At 36.1% G+C, this 5,934-nt stretch overlaps 1 long non-coding RNA gene and 1 other non-coding gene across 2 annotated transcripts in view; both read left to right on the top strand.

Annotated features, from left to right (window-relative positions):
• The window catches only part of LOC110299478, a 10,635-nt gene extending 5,221 nt beyond the window's left edge, over positions 1-5,414 (top strand). The window contains exons 2-3 of the long non-coding RNA XR_003837224.1: positions 2,807-2,945; positions 4,488-5,414. This is a non-coding gene — a long non-coding RNA (uncharacterized LOC110299478). The remainder of the gene's footprint in view (positions 1-2,806; positions 2,946-4,487) is intronic.
• On the top strand, positions 415-507 carry LOC115031605. The gene has a single exon (XR_003837280.1). It is a non-coding gene; the product is annotated as a small nucleolar RNA SNORD116 (small nucleolar RNA).
• Positions 5,415-5,934: the final 520 nt, after the last annotated feature.

Here is a 5,934-nt window from a genome sequence, read left to right as displayed (position 1 = left end):
GAATTTTATAAATTCATTCTTTTTAATAGCTGAGTAGTACTCCATTGTGTAAATGTACCACATTTTCTGTATCCATTCCTCTGTTGAGGGGCATCATCTTAATGAGCCACCAGTGACCACTTTTGTTGTTGCTGCCTTGCCTGGGGAAAAGTGAGTTAAAAGTAAGAAATATATGAAATTCCCCAAGAATTTATAGTGCACATGGCATTATGGATCAGTGAGAATCTGCTGTCCTTCACACATAACACTTTTGGACCTGTAGCAGGCTTAGTGCCTCTAGTTTCTCCTCTGACTAGTGCTTATTCTCTTTATTCTCTGGTAATGATGGGGAATATCTTGCATTTCCCTGTTCTTACCAAACTTGAGCACTCTTGAATATCCTAATCCTCTATGTACAAGGCACTCCTTTGTGATAGATTGATGATGATTCGCAAACAAACAATCCTTGGAAAGCTGAACAAAATGAGGGACTACTCAGTACTGCCACAGTTATCGTGACTGAGGTCCAGCACCAAATATCACCCTTGTACTGTGGTCATCAGACACAGGCTGGACCAATACTCCATTACCCTTGATTTCCTTGAGATGTAGATAGAATCCATGATGAAGGGCCTATAATTTGTCTACTTTGCCAGTATCAATGGCCATGGTCTTGGGAGTCCCTTTAGGTCTATTGACAGCCTCCCTATATTTTTGAGAAAATATTTGGCAAAGTCTGGGTAGGAAATCTCCTAGGGGCCAGGAGTGTAGCCTCATCCAACTAAACTGTGTTGTAGAGTGGGAAGAGCAGTGGCACACAATCTTGTCTCTGCAGTGTGGAATGTCAAGAAGCAAGTTTAGGAAACTTACCTTCTGTCTTAATATGAACTTCAACTGTGTTTTGTTACTCACAGAGACAATGAAGTGCAGGCAGCATGGTGAATGGGGCCTAATGTAGTAGTATGATACAGCAACTTTGTGACTGTTGTCAGCTCCTGTCCTGAACTAGAAAACCCTTTGGGCTGGTACACTGAATGAATCCTGCTACATGAGCTTGGAAACATCAAAGGAGTGAAATATTGGAGGTGATGGCACACAACTCTATTGTCATTCTGCCCCTGGTTTACATGTTTCCATGTGTCCAAGGACACTGAGGAATTTTTTGAACTTATGTAGAAACATGAGAATTGCAGACATGTGTCTGAGGTGGGTGTGTTGTCACTGGTAGGAATCTCCCCTTGGGTAGATCAGGTTGTTTTTGGTTACTAATCTTCTTGGAATGAAACTTAGAGAGTTTTGAGATTCTTGCAGTCCTTCTAGGGAATGAGAAAGTTCGAACAGTTTGGAGCAGTGCTCATATACATTGTCCTAGTAGGCATTCTGGTAGGCTGATGTAATCCTCAAAGCTGGAATCTCAGATATTTTGTCACTTTTTTTTTTTTTTTGGTTTTTTAAGACAGGGTTTCTCTGTATAGCCCTGGCTATCCTGGAACTCACTTTGTAGACCAGGCTGGCCTCGAACTCAGAAATTCGCCTGCCTCTGCCTCCCGAGTGCTGGGATTAAAGGCGTGCGCCACCACGCCCAGCTTTTGTCACTGTTTTTAATTCTGATATTTTGGCTATGATTCTCCCAGAAAGCACAGTTCATGTTCTGTCTAGGTTTGCATGGAGAAAAGTGATTTATTGGTCTTGTGATATCATTTAAATCAAGGTTGAGACCCTCAATCATCGGCGTTGTCAATAAGAACTTTGGCTTTTAAATTTAGGCTGAATTTTGGTCATGTAGATGGCTTGAATCAAGTGGGTTGAAATCCTGGGAGTTATCAACCCCAGTGGGTTATGCTTGTATGTTTCCAATTTAGCATGTGTGTTCGTCTAAGTCTTCTCCTCAAGAAGACATCATTGAATGATTCCTGATCCATGCTATTCCCATGATATATGAATTGCTCACAAGTAACAATTTATAAAATATAAAGCCTGACAGAGGCACAGAGAAGATATAGTATGGTGATGTTGCTGTCAGTGGAAAAGAGAGACAGAGAGTAGCAGAGAGTAACCTAGACAGAGAGAGGCAGAGAGATACATAGAGACAGAGAGACACAACACAGATAGAGGCATGAAGGTATAGAGAGACAGAGAGATAGGGAGAAAGGTAGCAAGTGAGTTGGATGCAGATTTAGAGCAAGAAAGAAGGGTACTTGTGTTACTTGATAGCCCCAGTTCTTCCACTCATCTGTTGGTAAGCAGGACCTATTGAGAACTTTGATGGCTTGTTCATCAAAAAGCTTATAGTGTAGAATTGTGTAGCTTTGGAACCACTATTGCAGCAGTTCACATAATGGACATATATATCCATGGAGCCTTGGTAGTGCTGGTAAACTTGGAAGACCTGCCACCTGATTCTCCATTGGGATACCCAATCTTCCCTGAGTGTGGGTGTCAATGTAAGTGGATTTATCTGGCTTGATGCTTTAAGAGTGTCTTCAAACCTTTGAGAATTTTGTGCTGATATAAGAGAAGAAAGTTGAAGTGATAGGCATCTTAAAGGATATTGTACTCTAGATTTGCTCTGGTCTCATCTTCAAGGAAGTGATAGGAGGCTAAGTCTCACCAAGCACTTGAAAGTAATGGGTGTGCTATGTTACCAGTCAATTCCTGAGAGGAATAGAGTCCTCATTCTGGACTGCATAGTCCAAGGTATTGGCAAGGAGTGTTGACAGCCCCAGTGTGTTCTGACCATTCCAAAATATATACTAAGCACATTATCCATCTCAATGTGCATGGGTGCCATCTAAGTGGCTGCATATGTTCTTTGTTGTCTTCACAGAGATGCATTCCTTTTCCTTCATGAGCCATCCATAGAAAGTATCACCACATCACTGGACAAAAGTTGATGATATCTGAATGAGCTACCAGTGACCCTTTTTTGTTGTTATTGCCTTGCCTGAGGAAAAGTGAGTTAAAAGGTAAGGAATGCATGAATTTCCCCAAGAATTCAAGGTGCTCAAGACTTTGTGGACCAAATTTCTACTTTACAGATTTTCCACAGTTTTGACATGTAGAATACCTTGGAATCCACAACAAAATTCAGGCTTCATTTTCTATAGTACACATTTCTCTCAGCACTACTGTCTTGTAATCTCCTATTAGCATAGCAGTTCTTACAGCATTCCACCACTTTTAAGTTCAAAGTTCTAAATCATTCTAGAATCCTGCAAAAAAAAAAAAAAAAAAACCAGTTGGATCTTCACAGAAATTCAACACTCCTTTTACCAAATTCTGTTTTATTTAGTTATTTTTGCTGTAATAAATCATCATTACTAGGGAAGCTTAAGAAAGAAAGGATTTAATTGGAATTATTGTTGTACAGGATTGGAGTCTTTGATGGCACAATTATCCTTGACAGCAACAACTTTTGTGATCTTCTATCTTAATGTACAACCAAAAGACAAAAAGAACACTGATAATGGTATGAGTCTTTGAAACCCAGTGCCCACCTAACATGACATATCTCATTCAACATGCTCACAACTTTTAAACCTCTCACACCAATTTCAAACTAATGATTCAAACCAGGGAGCCTATGTAGGGCATTAGCATTCAAACTGCCATAGTAAGGTTTTTGTGTTGTATTTTAAGTCATTCTCAAAGATGTTTTATCTTTACAGAAAATGTAATTTTAATTTCCTGAAATGTATAATGTATTGGTATGCTCTACATGAGTTTATTGGCCAAACTATTTAACAGGCTAATATTATCTTTTAAAAAATCTTTATAGTGTTTCTACATATCAGTTTATATTTTGTCACTAAAAAGTATTTCTTTGTATTTTTCTCCTCCTATCTAATTAATAGACTAATCTTCTCCCGATGACTCTTTTCATTCTTTTTCTAGAAAAGTATTTACTCAAAACTAAGTATTTAAAGCTAAGTATTTTATGTAAATTTATTTTATTCCAGGAATGTAGAAAATAGAAACATGACAGATTATTTTATCTGAAATCATTGTCCTAGAATTTAAACTATAAAATAAAGAATGAATGAAGAAAGCATAGAATCTATAGTCCCTGGATGTGGTTGTTATTTTAAGCTAGCAAAGAATGTATGTGAAAACAAAGAAAGAACAATGAAAAGAAGAAGAGGAGGAGGAGAAAGAAGTGAAAGAGAAAGAAGAAGAGTAAAAAAGAAAGAAGTAGAAGCAGCAGAAACAAAAGTGGAAGAGGCAGAAAAAGCAGGAGAAAAAGGAAAAGAAAGAAGAGGAGGAGGAGGATAAAAAAGAAAGGAAAAAAAGAAAGAAGTAAAAATGACACCACTACATTTATGATAGGAAGTTATAAAGTCTTTTTTTTTCTGGCCACTCTATGAATCCATGCTTCAAAGTGACTTTCCTTATGTAGTGTAACCAGATATGTTCTATTCCATGTAAATGTACAGTATAATATTTTCCAACCCTCTTCCTCTTTAGGACATGTGTTCGTAAACTCTGCCATTTTTCTTGTCTCCTGGCAGATGATACCTACAGTGATGAGGTGGAGTTATAGATGGTGCCATTTCTTCTACCAGCAGCTTCACCAAAACAATCTTCACTATACATGCTGATGCCTCTTTCCTGTGTAGCAGCAGACACCACCTGCAGATAAGAAATGCTTAAGTGAGAAATGCTCATTTTGGGATATCATCGCTGAAACTATAATTTGGGCATGGTGACTGTTTCCCTTGCTGCCACTTGACTCAATCTCAGAAGTTTAATAGATAAAATAATATTGTACAAGATGCTCAAAATGGTGGAAGTAATTAGTGCTCCTATAAATATATATTGACAATTTAAAATATAACATATTAAAAATAAAATGCATAATTAAACAAACCTGAATGCATACTTATAAAATTAATACATAAAATTTGTGCTGCCTCTTTTTTGAAGACTACCCCCATAGTTTCTCTCTGTTAAGAGAAGTGAATACACGCTTTTAAGTAATAAATGTACAAGCAGATACACATACTGTCTGGTGGGGGGACTTCTAGTAGTAATGCCATATTATTGTGCAAATTGCTACTTTTGTTTGAGTCTTTTTGATGAGCTTTTGCTGCTATGTCATTTATTGAATGACAATATGTCTGTTTTGTAGATGCAATAGAATTAAATATTTTAAATATTGCTTATACATTAGCATTTATATAGGTGCCAATTTTCTGCGCAATAGACTTCCATATATATTAACATTTATGCATTTATCTCCTCTATTAAAGTAAATTTACCTAGAACACAAATTATTGAAATTAAGTATATTTACACTTAAATTTTTTATAATTGTCATGATTCTTTTAAGAATGTGCTTGAAGAGCTTTCTTGTTAGAGTCAATGAATTAGATAGCCCAATTTTTCAAAATACAATTATGGTAGATTTTACAAATGATTGAGATCCTTTCCAGTGTGTTAGACCAAATTATTGCTCTGAATTGTATTTATTTTATTTTTGAGTTTGATCATTTTCATGTTTAATAGCCATCTGTATTATTTTAATTTCCTATTTATGTCAAAACTTGGGAGTATGTGTAGATTTAGTCTCTTTAATGATCTTATACTATTTGGGAAAGATAATATTTTGGATTGTCAAACATTACATGTTTGTCACACTTTTAAACTTTGTTTTGTTATCAGAATGCGTATTATTCTTACATGTCCAAATATAATCATGTTTGCTTTTATGGCTTCTGAGTTTCATGTCATTTAAAAAAATATTCTGAACCCATAAAGCTTTTCACCTATGTTAATTCTAATTATTTTCTGTTTTTTAAAGTCAAATTCTTATGTCATGAAAATAATTTTATTTTGAAATCTTACAGTTGCGAAGTTATTTGCCATTACTTATAATTATTTGCAAATAATTGCCCATTTATCTGTAATGCCATCTTGCATATGTGCTGTATTCTCATCCATGAATGGCTCCATTTT

This window comes from Mus caroli, chromosome 7 (assembly GCF_900094665.2).
Source record: "Mus caroli chromosome 7, CAROLI_EIJ_v1.1, whole genome shotgun sequence".
NCBI lineage: Eukaryota > Metazoa > Chordata > Mammalia > Rodentia > Muridae > Mus > Mus caroli.
Note: the sequence above shows the minus strand (reverse complement) of the source record. Positions and strands in the feature narration are given on the sequence as shown.